The 12,976-nt window shown below is 37.7% G+C and overlaps 1 pseudogene across 1 annotated transcript; it reads right to left on the reverse strand.

The window, feature by feature from the left end:
* Window positions 1-4,663: 4,663 nt before the first annotated feature.
* On the reverse strand, window positions 4,664-5,862 carry LOC309965988 (vacuolar protein sorting-associated protein 37A-like; annotated as a pseudogene). Its single transcript has one exon. The product of its transcript is annotated as a vacuolar protein sorting-associated protein 37A-like (transcript).
* Window positions 5,863-12,976: the final 7,114 nt, after the last annotated feature.

Below are 12,976 nucleotides of genomic sequence, written 5' to 3' on the forward strand. Positions count from 1 at the left end.
ATGATAGTGATTTTCATTTGCTGGCACACCTCCATGGATTTATCCAGATGAATCGTAACTCTATCCCTTCTATTCCTACTCAAGAATGTGTACCATGATGCCAGTAAATGAGTACAAAGTTATTATAAGGATAACCAAATCCATTCTAATCTTTTAAAGTAAATATTTCACCAACTTCAGTACTTTGTTATTAATAGCAAATCACTTGTGCTAGCCCTCTTGGGTGGCTGCACTACACCAATGTTTTATGAGGGCCTCTGTGCAGAATCATGGGTTCCCAGGAGCTGGAGCTACATCACAGCTGTCTCTGTAAACCCAGTGTCTGGCACATTTTCTGACAGTAGCAGGTACTCAGTATGTGGTTGTTGAATTGGTCGCTGATGATGAATTATAAAATAAGATTAATTGTTTTACAATTCCCTGGGTTTTTTTTTTTTTTCCTGGGTTTTCATAAAAACAAAAAGGAGACCGAAGGTAACTATCTCCAGATATGTCAGCTGTCTAATGGAGGCAGCTTCTAAGGCCAGAGTTCTTTAGAATTGGGTTTCCTTTCACAATAAGGCCATGAAAGAGCTTACTGTTCAGGAGAAGTAATATACAATGTAGTTAATGAGCCGGTCCACTCCTGGAATATTGTTAATTTTACACACGGGTGAGTGGTTTCCAGTCTGTAATTATGGATCTCTTTTGGGTATCCGTATGGAATCCACTACGTGAATCCATAAATCTGTTTCATATTCTTTTGGTCAGATGCTTACATAATAATACTTCTAGGGTATTATTACTCCAAGGAGCTCACAATCACAAGTAGCACGGTAGAAATAACTTCTGTCTTAAAGAACATGATTCTAATACTGTGTTCACTAGTATCAAAAGTGTGACTTTAGCCAAGTCACTTTGCTTTGCTGAGGCTTTAAAAGGGGAATTAATTGAATAGTCTCTAATCTCCTTGCTCACTCTAAAGTTCCTGAGTCTAACAAGTATTGAAAGACTTTAGAAAGTACATGGACAGATCGTCGCCCAACAAAATGAGAATAAAAAATTGTAAAGGTTAGTCAAAATATTTATGTAGCCTTCCAAGGAGGAAAGATTGGTGCCTTAGCCCCCAAGTCACAGGAGACACTGGGCTCCCTTGTCCATTTCTATACAGAATGGGTACCTAGCCAGGGATGGGGAAAAACAAAGTAATTATGGCAAGGGTTCCAGATTTGCCACATGGCTGATACACATGGATTGTGTCTTGGAGTGGCTCCATAATTAGGGCCAGACAAGATCCTTTGGGGAGGGTAGTAGGGTTTGGATTGTGGTTTAGACAGAGCATTGCTTCTTCTGGCATTTAGGATTCACCAGCCTATAGTTGTCCTCACCAGTCTGTGAGATCTGTGAGAGGGCAGCCTGTCTAACTTGAAAGAGTGATGTGACGGGAACTGGAGTCCAAAGGAAAGATGAGTCTTTGAAGGCAGAGAGACACAGCTTCCACAGGAGGTAACAGGAGGAAGGATGGAGAAACAGGTATTGACACAGGTAGGTTTCACATATGGAGGTGAGAATGTGAGGGTGTTCCCATCTAATAATATCTGTTTCCTCAAAAAGTCAAGAGTCAAGGTCATCAACTGAAAATGAAAAGGGAAGGGGGTGTAGGAGGTTTTTTGAGAGGGAAGGGGTATGAAATAATTGTCTTAGAGAGTGGGAAAGTGAGCTTGCTAGGGAAACACTGTAGACTTTCCAGGATGTGTTGCATGCCCATTTGAGATATGTATTCATGAATTTAAGTGGTGCTCTAGCATCACCAAGATACAGGAAAAGAGGCTATTCAGGTTCAACCAGGGTTTTGTTAGGATTGTACACTCAAAGGTGAAAGCATAAAGGGAGTGATAGTCTTGATGATTACCAAAATAGATAGCTGAAGACAGAACAAGGGTATGTTAGCAATAGATAGAAGGGTCATTGAAAATTGTAGCAGTGGAGGAGGTTGTTAATAGAATAAGTGAGCTCAAAGAAATAGAAGCTGGGAGCTAGAAATGGGATGTTTGAAACAGATTATGGGAATGGCTGGCTGAGGTGCTGTGGAAGAAAAAGTCTCTGGAATTGAGTGGGTTGAGAAATTGAGACACTGAGGTGTATGATGGGTCATCTGTATGGATGTCATCATCACTAAGAATGATGACAGAAGTCGGAGTGATAAGGAAGACTCTGGTCTAGGATCTAGGATCTAATCCTGTCAAAGAAGGAGTGGGGTAACTAGGAGATAAGAATATGATAGCATTGGGGAGGTAGAGCAGCTAGTATAGTGGGCTGGCATGAGCTTCAAATTCACAGAAGGAAGGGGGAAATGATTTCATGTTGCAATGGAAAGCATGGAGGATAATCTACCTTCTAACCCTTTTGTATGTGCAATGTGAGAGGGGGAAAATATCACCTCTACTTGAGAAGATTACAGAAAAAGCAATGCCATTAGGAGGTAACCTGGTTTCATTTAAGGCAAAGAGAAGGGAATGTTCAGCGAAGACATTGAAGATACAGCGTTTACCAATGAGGAATTTTAGAGAATTCAAGAGCAACATTTGGAAGGGAAGGTAGGGTGGTGTGCTGGGTCAGATTCAGGGATGTATTGGGCAGAGTGGGGGAAATTGACGACAGTGGAAGAGTGTGGACTTCTAAAAGGGCAGGGATAGAATCGTAGATGTGAAGTCTCTACCCCGAGAGGGCCAAAGGGTCTCAATACTTATCTCAGTGGTAAGATATCTTAGGAATCTTACCTTTCTGTACTTTCTATGCTGAATTGTGGAGGCTTTTAGGTAAGAGTAGGAGTAAAGCAAACCTCTGGGGCATGAACTTATTTTCAAGTTATAATTATGAACTTGTGGTTCAGTAGAACTTGTTTAATAAATATACTGGTAGAAACCGTTAGAGCTCAGAAAATGATAAGGCATTGGCAGTAGGAGACTGTCTAATAACATACAATATCACCGGTTGATAAGTGAAAAATAACTGTTTCTTCTTCTCCACCATAAGTTCTTCACCTGGTCCAGATTTTCGGGAGGGAGAATCCATAACTTTCACTAAATTCTCAAAGCAGTCTTTGAACCTCCAAAAGATTACCAACCTCTGGTCTACATGATCAATCAAACATTGGATGAGTTTCTTTTTCTCTGAATTAATTGAAATTCAGACTGGATTTACCAAGCTTTTTGTCATCACTTGGACACAAATGTTAATCTTTAGTTTACATAATCGAGTTCTCTGTGAACTCTTGTTGGAGTATAATGAGAAATACTATGCAGAGGAAGCTTAGTAATTTCCCATAATTCCTAAGAGAGCCTTTTCAATGTACTGCACTTCATAAATCAATGAGTTAATAAAGAGACATGGTTAACAGACAACGGCATGTTGTCCCTATGAATATGCTTGATTGCATAAGAAAAAAGCCTCCATGAACTACTTGGGATATACATTAATGGTTTGAATAGTACTCTGCACAAAAACAAATACCTCATTAACAGATTTCATTGTAATCGATGATAATTCTGACCTGTAGTCAGAATTTTTATGTCTTTGCATTAAGAAAAATGTGTTTGATATGAATATTAATCATATAAACAAAGGAAATGAACAGCTTATTTGAATGAAGTCCTTTAATCCAATAAGCTATTTTCAAAAGCATTTGGAAAACCACAGAGTTTTTGAATAGTACCGATGAATATGTTAATGACAAATGGTTATTTATTTACTAAAGAACTCATAAACATTTTCTAAGAACCACAGCCCTACTTCACTACCCTGCCAGTCAACAATGTGACTATAGGTCCTCACGCTATAAGCCCCACATGCGCCCTCCAGTTAGTGTATATTTATTAAAGTTAATCAATATTTTCTTTTCTCTCAAATCCATGAATATAAAAATAGAGAATAATTCTATTGTAAAAGACTATTTTGACACAGATATTCAGGCTTGTGAGTTAATGAAACTAATAGTTTCCTTTGGCTTGTGATAATTTCAAATGCTTTGAAACGATTTGTAGATGGTTGGATAAATTGGTTTTTTTGTTTTGTTTGTAAAAACAGCTGGTTTATTCTTTTGATTTATTGTATGTATTAAAAGTTACTTCCTTGAGATGGCACATTGGCAGGTTTGCTGTTTCCTGACACTGTGGATATTTAAAAACAAATTATTTTTGAAAGTTTTATCATCCAGAAAGAAACAGGAAGAATAAGAGTTTTTCTACAGTTGAAATGGTAATTTTTCAAAAAACGTTGAGAGGAAAAAATATAAACCATTCTTGATAAAGCAATGAGGCAATTTCAAATTAAAATTACAAATTTAAATGAAGTAATTTTATAAAATATTGAAACCAGCTAAAATTACATGCATAGGTATTTAATCAATAGTAAGAGATGAACAGCAGTGGAACTTAAATATGATAGGATTTATCAACAATAAATAAACATTTTTAGTGCAAATAGTGCAGGAAAATTTCTCAAAGCAAAGATCATAGCAATCATTCTAATCTGTACAAAATTAGTCTCAGTTCTGTATACAATCTATATAGTTTATCTATGAATTCAGCCGCTGTGATGAAATGCCAATTTTCAAATCGTAAACATAAATGTGCTTAGTTTTGTGTCCCATTCCTCTCTTGGCAGTTCATGTTTTCAGGAAAATCTACAGTGGAGCACGAAATTGGCTGTGCATTGCTATCACTTGTTGAAGTTTCTCTCCCTTGGCTCTTCTACAGTGGCAAATTGTTTTCTTTTCCATGAAGCTACTGAGAAAATCATCTATATCAGTTTTTCCCTCCAAGAAATCTTCTGCAGTATTATCAGATTCCTCCTCACCTTCATGTGCAGCTACTTTCAATTTTGCCTATTGGGCACTCTCACTACAGCTCTTGCTAAGTTCGTGTTGCCTTTGCATCTTCTTTTCAAAAGTTGATTTCTTTTGTGTAAGTAATTCATACTCATCTAAAACAGTTTGCCTTTTGGCTTGCAAGCTGGGCTCCAAAAGGAGATTTTTTCTTGCTAGTTCCTCAGTACTTTTTACTAAGTCATCCTTGTCAGTAATAATTTGTTTTAGTTGAGGCAAAGTCAGAAACTGTTTTAATAATACCTCCTCTTGTTCATTCATATCTGTAAGTTGTGATACACTTAGTTCTGAGAGTTCTGGAAATGCATCAGGGATATCAGGCATCTTGTAACCAAAGGCATTTTGGCTTATCGGTGCTGAATTGTCTGTTGTGGGAATCGGCAATGGCAGATTTGAAAGGACACCAAATGAAGGAGCAGCAGAGCGGGTTTGGCTGTTGTATAGCTTGTCGTTGAAGAGGAAACAGTGTCAGCAACAGATAAAGAACTGACGGTCCTGGTAGCTTCTTGTGGGGAATATGGAGGAAGAAATGGAAAACCCTGAGAAGCATAAGGAGGAATCCCACCTGGATTACTGTGCAGGTATGGGAATGCTGTTGAAGCAGGAACTGAAATTGGAGGATTCTTCCAAAACTCATCCAATAGACTCTGAATAATTTTCCCAAGGTCTGAGCGCATTGTTAAAATTGTTTCCTAATGAAGAGGTAACATACACTCCTTGTTTATCCACTAAGTGATGTCGTATTGGTGGATAAACACTGATCACTGGTTTTTCCTGAGGAAATTGTGGAGGAAGCAATATATTAATACTAATTGTCAGGGTGTTTACAGTGAATGGCAACCTGTATTCCACATCTTTCTGTATTTCAGCTACACTGGGGTGTGCGTCCCAGAGGGACTCGATCAGGTGCCACTTCTGCTGTTGGAGGCTGGGGAGACTACCGCGGGGTCCCGCCACAGGGGAGGATGTGCTGTTGGTCAGGGAAACAGCCAGCTCATCCTCCACGGGTGCCCGGGCCCGAGGCCCTAGAAGGCTCTGGCCTGCTTCTCCCAGCTGCTCAGCGCGGCGGTTCTCCACTGACAGAGGGGGAGCGGGCAGGGACAGGGGGGAGAGGGCAGGGAGGCCCCAGCTCAAGTGCTGGGGAGCCGCGTCTTCTCTAAGCAAGCCAGCCGGGGGTCCTAGCTCAGGGGGCCATGCTCTGACTGGGGACAGCTGGAGACAGGGAACTCGCCGCCTGGGACTGGCAGTCCTACCTTCACGGCCCTGACGGCCCAACCAGCCGATAAACTGAAGTTTTCAGATAAGGTTTTATTTTACTGTTCTTAGGACAATGAAGGTAAATCAAATTGTATAATCTTAGAAGCTAAAATAATAAAATTTGGAATACAAATATAAAACGCTGTCTATAATATGAGCTAGATCGTCTTTTATTCCCTATATGTAACAGGGCCTGGTTCATTGTGAGTGCTCAAGGAATATTTTCTATAATGAGTGAGTAAAATATAACAAATTATTCACACTTTTTTTTTTAATACAGAAGGTTCTTATTAGTCATCAATTTTATACACATCAGTGTATACATGTCAATCCCAATCTCCCAATTCATCCCACCACCACCCCATCCCCCCGCCACTTTCCCCACTTGGTGTCCATACGTTTGTTCTCTACATCTGTGTTTCAATTTCTGCTCTGCAAACCAGTTCATCTGTACTATTTTTCTAGGTTCCACATATATGCGTTAATATACAATATTTGTTTTTCTCTTTCTGGCTTACTTCACTCCGTATGACAGTCTCTAGATCCATCCATGTCTCAACAAATGACCCAATTTAGTTCCTTTTTATGGCTGAGTAATATTCCATTGTATATATGTTTCACACCTTTATCCATTCATCTGTCATTGGGTATTTAGGTTGCTTCCATGACCTGGCTATTGCAAACAGTGCTGCAATGAACATTGGGATGTATGTGTCCTGTTAAATATGTTTTTCTCTGGGTATATGCCCAGTAGTGGGATTGTTGGATCATATAGTAATTCTATTTTTAGTTTTTTCAGGAACCTCCATACTATTCTCCATAGTGGCTGTATCAATTTACATTCCCACCAACAGTGCAAGAGGGTTCCCTTTTCTCCACAGCCTCTCCAGCATTTATTATTTGTAGATTTTCTGATGATGCCCATTCTAAATGGTATGAGGTAATACCTCATTGTGGTTTTGATTTGCATTTCTCTAATAATTAGTGATGGTGAGCAGCTTTTCATGTACTTCTTGGCCATCTGTATGTCTTCTTTGGAGAAATGTCTGTTTAGGTCTTCTGCCCATTTCTTGATTGGGTTGTTTGTTTCTTAATATTGAGCTGCATGAGCTGCTTGTAAATTTTGGAGATTAATCCTTTGTCCGTTGCTTCATTTGCAAATATTTTCTCCCATTCTGAGGGTTGTCTTTTGGTCTTGTTTATGGTTTCCTTTGTCGTGCAAAAGCTTTGAAGTTTCGTTAGGTCCCATTTGTTTATTTTTGTTTTTATTTCCATTACTCTAGGAGGCGGATCAAAAAAGATCTTGCTGTGATTTATGTCAAAGAGTGTTCTTCCTATGTTTTCCTCTAAGAGTTTTATAGTGTCCGGTGTTATATTTAAGTCTCTAATCCATTTTGAGTTTATTTTTGTGTATGGTGTTAGGGAGTGTTCTAATTTCATTCTTTTACATGTAGCTGTCCACTTTTACCAGCACCACTTATTGAAGAGACTCTCTTTTCTCCATTGTATATCCTTGCCTCCTTTGTCATAGATTAGTTGACCATAGGAGTATGGGTTTATCTCTGGGCTTCCTATCTTGTTCCATTGATCTATGTTTCTGTTTTTGTGCCAGTATCATATTGTCTTGATTACTGTAGCTTTATAGTATAGTCTGAAGTTAGGGAGTCTGATTCCTCCAGCTCCGTTTTTTTCCCTCAAGAATGCTTTGGTTATTTGGGGTGTTTTGTGTCTCCATACAAATTTTAAGATTTTTTGTCCTAGTTCCATAAAAAATGCCATTGGTAATTTGATAGGGATTGCATTGAATCTGTAGATTGCTTTGGGAAGTATAGTCATTTTCACAATATTGATTCTTCCTATCCAAGAACATGGTATATCTCTCCATCTGTTGGTATCAGCTTTAATTTCTTTCACCAGTGTCTTATAGGTTTCTGCATACAGGTCTTTTGTCTCCCTAGGTAGGTTTATTCCTAGGTATTATATTCTTTTGGTTGCAGTGGTACATGTGTTTCCTTAATTTCTCTTTCAGATTTTTCTTCATTAGTGTATAGGAATGCAAGAGATTTCTGTGCATTAATTTTGTATCCTGCAAGTTTACCAAATTCATTGATTAGCTCTAGTAGTTTTCTGGTGGCATCTGTAGGCTTCTCTATGTATAGTATCATGTCATCTGCAAACAGTGACAGTTTTACTTCTTCTTTTCCAATTTGTATTTGTTTTGTTTCTTTTTCTTCTCTGATTGCTGTGGCTAGGACTTCCAAAACCATGCTGAATAATAGTGACAAGAGTGGACATCCTTGTCTTGTCCTGATCTTAGAGGAAATACTTTCAGTTTTTCACCATTGAGAATGATGTTTGCTGTGGGTTTGTCATATATTGCCTTTATTATGTTGAGGTAAGTTCCCTCTATGCCCACTTTCTGGAGAGTTTTTATCATAAATGGGTGTTGAATTTTGTCAAAAGCTTTTTCTGCATCTATTGAGATGATCATTTTTTTTTTTTTTTTTTTTTTTTTTGCGTTATGCGGGCCTCTCACTGTTGTGGCCTCTCCCATTGCGGATCACAGGCTCCGGACACGCAGGCTCAGCGGCCATGGCTCACGGGCCCAGTTGCTCTGCGGCATGTGGGATCCTCCCGGACTGGGGCACAAACCCACGTCCCCTGCATCAGCAGGCGGACTCCCAACCACTGCGCCACCAGGGAAGCCCGATCATATGGTTTTTATTCTTCAATTTTTAAATATAGTGTATCACAGTGATTGATTTGTATATATTGAAGAATCCGTGCATCTCTGGGAAAAATCCCACTTGGCATGGTGTATGATCCTTTTAATGTGTTGTTGGATTCTGTTTGCTAGTATTTTGTTGAGGATTTTTGTATCTGTATTCATCAGTGATATTGGTCTGTAATTTTCTTTCTTTGTGACATCCTTGTCTGGTTTTGGTATCAGGGTGATGGTGACCTCATAGAATGAGTTTGGAAGTGTTCCTTCCTCTGCAGTTTTTTGGAAGAGTTTGAGAAGGATGGGTGGTAGCTCTTCTTAAATGTTTGATAGAATTCATCTGTGAAGCCATCTGGTCCTGGACTTTTGTTTGTTGGAAGATTTTAAATCAGTTTCAATTTCATTGCTTGTGATTGGTCTATTCATATTATCTATTTCTTCCTGGTTCAGTCTTTGGAAGTTATGCCTTTCTAAGAATTTGTCCATTTCTTCCAGGTTGTCCATTTTATTGGCATACAGGTGCTTGTAGTAATATCTTAGAATGCTTTGTATTTCTGCCGTGTCTGTTGTAACTTCCCCTTTTTCATTTCTAATTTTATTGATTTGAGTCTTCTCCCTCTTTTTCTTGATGAGTCTGGCTAATGGTTGATCAATTTTGTTTATCTTGCCAAAGAACCAGCGTTTACTTTTACTGATCTTTGCTATTGTTTTCTTTGTTTCTATTTCATTTATTTCTGCTCTGATCTTTATGATTTTTTTCCTTCTGCTGACTTTGGGTTTTGTTTGTTCTTCTTTCTCCAGTTCCTTTAGGTGTAAGGATAGATTGTTTATTTGAGATTTTTCTTGCTTCTTGAGGTAGGCTTGTATAACTATAAACTTTCCTCTTAAAACTGCTTTTGCTGTATCCCATAGGTTTTGGATCGTCGTGTTTTCATTGTCATTTCTCTCCAGGTATTTTTTGATTTCCTCTTTGATTTCTTTGGTGATCTCCTGGTTATTTAGTAACGTATTGTTTAGCCTCCACATGGTTGTGTTTTTTATGTTTTTTTCCCTGTAATTGATTTCTAATCTCATAGCATTGTGGTCAGAAAAGATGCTTGATATGATTTCAATTTTCTTAAATTTACTGAGGTTTGATTTGTGACCCAAGATGTGATCTATCCTGGAGAATGTTCCATGTGCACTTGAGAAGAAAGTGTAATCTTCTGTTTCGGGATGGAATGTCCTCTAAATATCCATTAAATCTGTCTAGTCTATTGTGTCATTTAAAGCTTCTGTTTCCTTATTAATTTTCTGTTTGGATGATCTGTCCATTGGTGTAAGTGAGGTGTTAACGTCCCCCACTATTATTGTGTTACTGTCGACTTCCACTTTTATAGCTGTTAGCAGTTGCCTTATGTATTGAGGTGCTCCTATGTTGGGTGCATATATATTTATAATTGCTATATCTTCTTCTTGGATTAATCCCCTGATCATTATGTATTGTCCTTCCTTTTCTCTTGAAACATTCTTTATTTTAAAGTCTATTTTATCTGATATGAGTATTGCTACTCCAGCTTTCTTTTGATTTCCATTTGCATGGAATATATTTTTCCATCCTCTCACTTTCAGTCTGTATGTGTCCCTAGGTCTGAAGTGTGTCTCTTGTAGACAGCATATATATAGGTCTTGTTTTTGTATCCATTCAGCTATCCTATGTTTTTAGGTTGGAGCATTTAATCCATTCACGTTTAAGCTAATTATTGATATGTATGTTCCTATGACCATTTTCTTAATTGTTTTGGGTTTGTTTTTGTAGGTCCTTTTCTTCTCTTGTGTTTCCCACTTAGAGAAGTTCCTTTAGCATTTGTGTGGAGCTGGTTTCGTGGTGCTTAATTGTCTTAGCTTTTGCTTGTCTGTAAAGCTTTTGGTTTCTCCATTGAATCTGAATGAGATCCTTGCTGGGTAGAGTAATCTTGGTTGTAGGTTCTTCCCTTTCATCACTTTAAGTATATCGTGCAACTCCCTTCTGGCTTGTAGAGTTTCTGCTGAGAAATCATCTGTTAACCTTATGGGAGTTCCCTTGTATGTTATTTGTTATTTTTCCCTTGCTGCTTTCAATAATTTTTCTTTGTCTTTAATTTTTGCCAATTTGATTACTATGTGTCTCGATGTGTTTCTCCTTGTGTTTGTCCTGTATGGGACTCTGCGCTTCTTGGACTTGGGTGACTATTTCCTTTCCTATGTTAGGGAAGTTTTTGACTATAATGTCTTCACATATTTTCTCAGGTCCTTTCTCTCTCTCTTCTCCTTCTGGGACCCCTATAATGAGAATGTTGTTGTGTTTAATGTTGTCCCAGAGGTCTCTTAGGCTGTCTTCATTTCTTTCCATTCTTTTTTCTTTATTTTGTTCTGCAGCGGTGAATTCCTCCATTCTGTCTTCCAGGTCACTTATCTGTTTTTCTGCCTCAGTTATTCTGTTATTGATTCTTTCTAGTGTAGTTTTCATTTCAGTTATTGTATTGTTCATCTCTGTTTGTTTGTTCTTTAATTCTTCTGGGTCTTTGTTAAAGATTTCTTTCATCCTCTTGACCTTTGCCTCCATTCTTTTTCCAAGGTCGTTGATCATCTTCACTATCATTATTCTGAATTCTTTTTCTGGAAGGTTGCCTATCTCCAGTTCATGTAATTGTTTTTCTGTGGTTTTACCTTGTTCCTTCATCTGGTACATAGCCCTCTGCCTTTTAATCTTGTCTATCTTTCTGTGAATGTGGTTTTTGTTTCACAGGCTGCGGGATTGTAGCTCTTCTTGCTTCTGCTGTCTGGCCTTTGGTGGATGAGGCTATCTAAGAGGCTTATGCAAGTTTCCTCCACACATTTTTGATGTTTAGAAGACATTGTCAGTTTGGAGAGACGTATTCTAAGTTTTTTCTGTGGCTCAAACTGTATATAGTTAAAAATACATATTTAAATTAACTTGGTATATAGGATTAAGGGCTTTCTGACTGGTGTGCATTCTGTAAGCCAACTGTACATGAGCAGCAAATACTATAACAATTTTTACTTATTTACATATGGATGAAGAAATACCAAATAGTGAAGTAAATCATGGTGCACCAACCAGATTTTCTATATCTAAAAAATCTTGTGATATGTTTCAACAGCAAAAAGACAAATAACCAAATTTAAAAATGGACAAAGGACATGAATAGACGTTTCTTCAAATAAGATATATAATAGGTACATGAAAAGATGCTCAACATCACTAGTCATTGGGAAAATGCGAATTAAAACCACAATAAGAGATTACCTTATACCTGTTAGAATGGCCATTATCAAAAAGACAAGAGATAACAAATGCTGACAAGGATGTGGAGAAAAGGGAACCCTTGTGAACTGTTGGTGGGAATGTAAATTAATGCAGCCACTAGGAAAAAGAGTATGGAGGTTCTTCGAAAAATTAAAAACAAAGCTATCATATGATCCAGCAATTTCATTTCTAGGAATATGTCCAAAGGAAACAAAAACATTAACTCAAAAAGATATTTGCAACCTTGTGTTCATAGCAGCATTAGTTACAATAGCCAAGATATGAAAACAACCTCAGTGCCCAACAACAGATGAATGTATGAAAAATTATGATATATATATATACAATGGAATATTACTTAGCCATAAAAAATGAGGAAATCCTAACATTCTCATCAACTTGGATGGACCTTGAAGGAGTTATGCTAAATATGTCAGACAGAGAAAGCCAAATACTGTATTATCTCAATTATATGTGGAATCTAAAAAGAAAACAAAGCAAAGCAAAACAAAATAAAAACCAAACTTATAGAAAAAGAGTCAGACTTGTGGTTACCAGAGGTAAAGAATTGGGGGAGGAAAAATTGGAGGAAGGAAGTGGTCAAAAGGTACAAACTTCCGGTTATAAGATAAATAAGTACTAAGGATGTGATATATCCAATACAACATGATGACTATGGCTAACACTGCTGTATGATATATAGGAATGTTATTAAGGGAGTAAATCCTAATTCTCATCACAAAGAGAAAATTTTTTCCTTTTTTCTTTCCTTCTTTCTTTTCTTTTTATTTTATGTATATGAGAAGATAGATGTTAACTGAATCTATTGTAATCATTTCAGAAT

This window comes from Leucopleurus acutus (assembly GCF_964270905.1).
Source record: "Leucopleurus acutus genome assembly, chromosome: 9".
NCBI classification, from domain to species: Eukaryota; Metazoa; Chordata; class Mammalia; order Artiodactyla; family Delphinidae; genus Leucopleurus; species Leucopleurus acutus.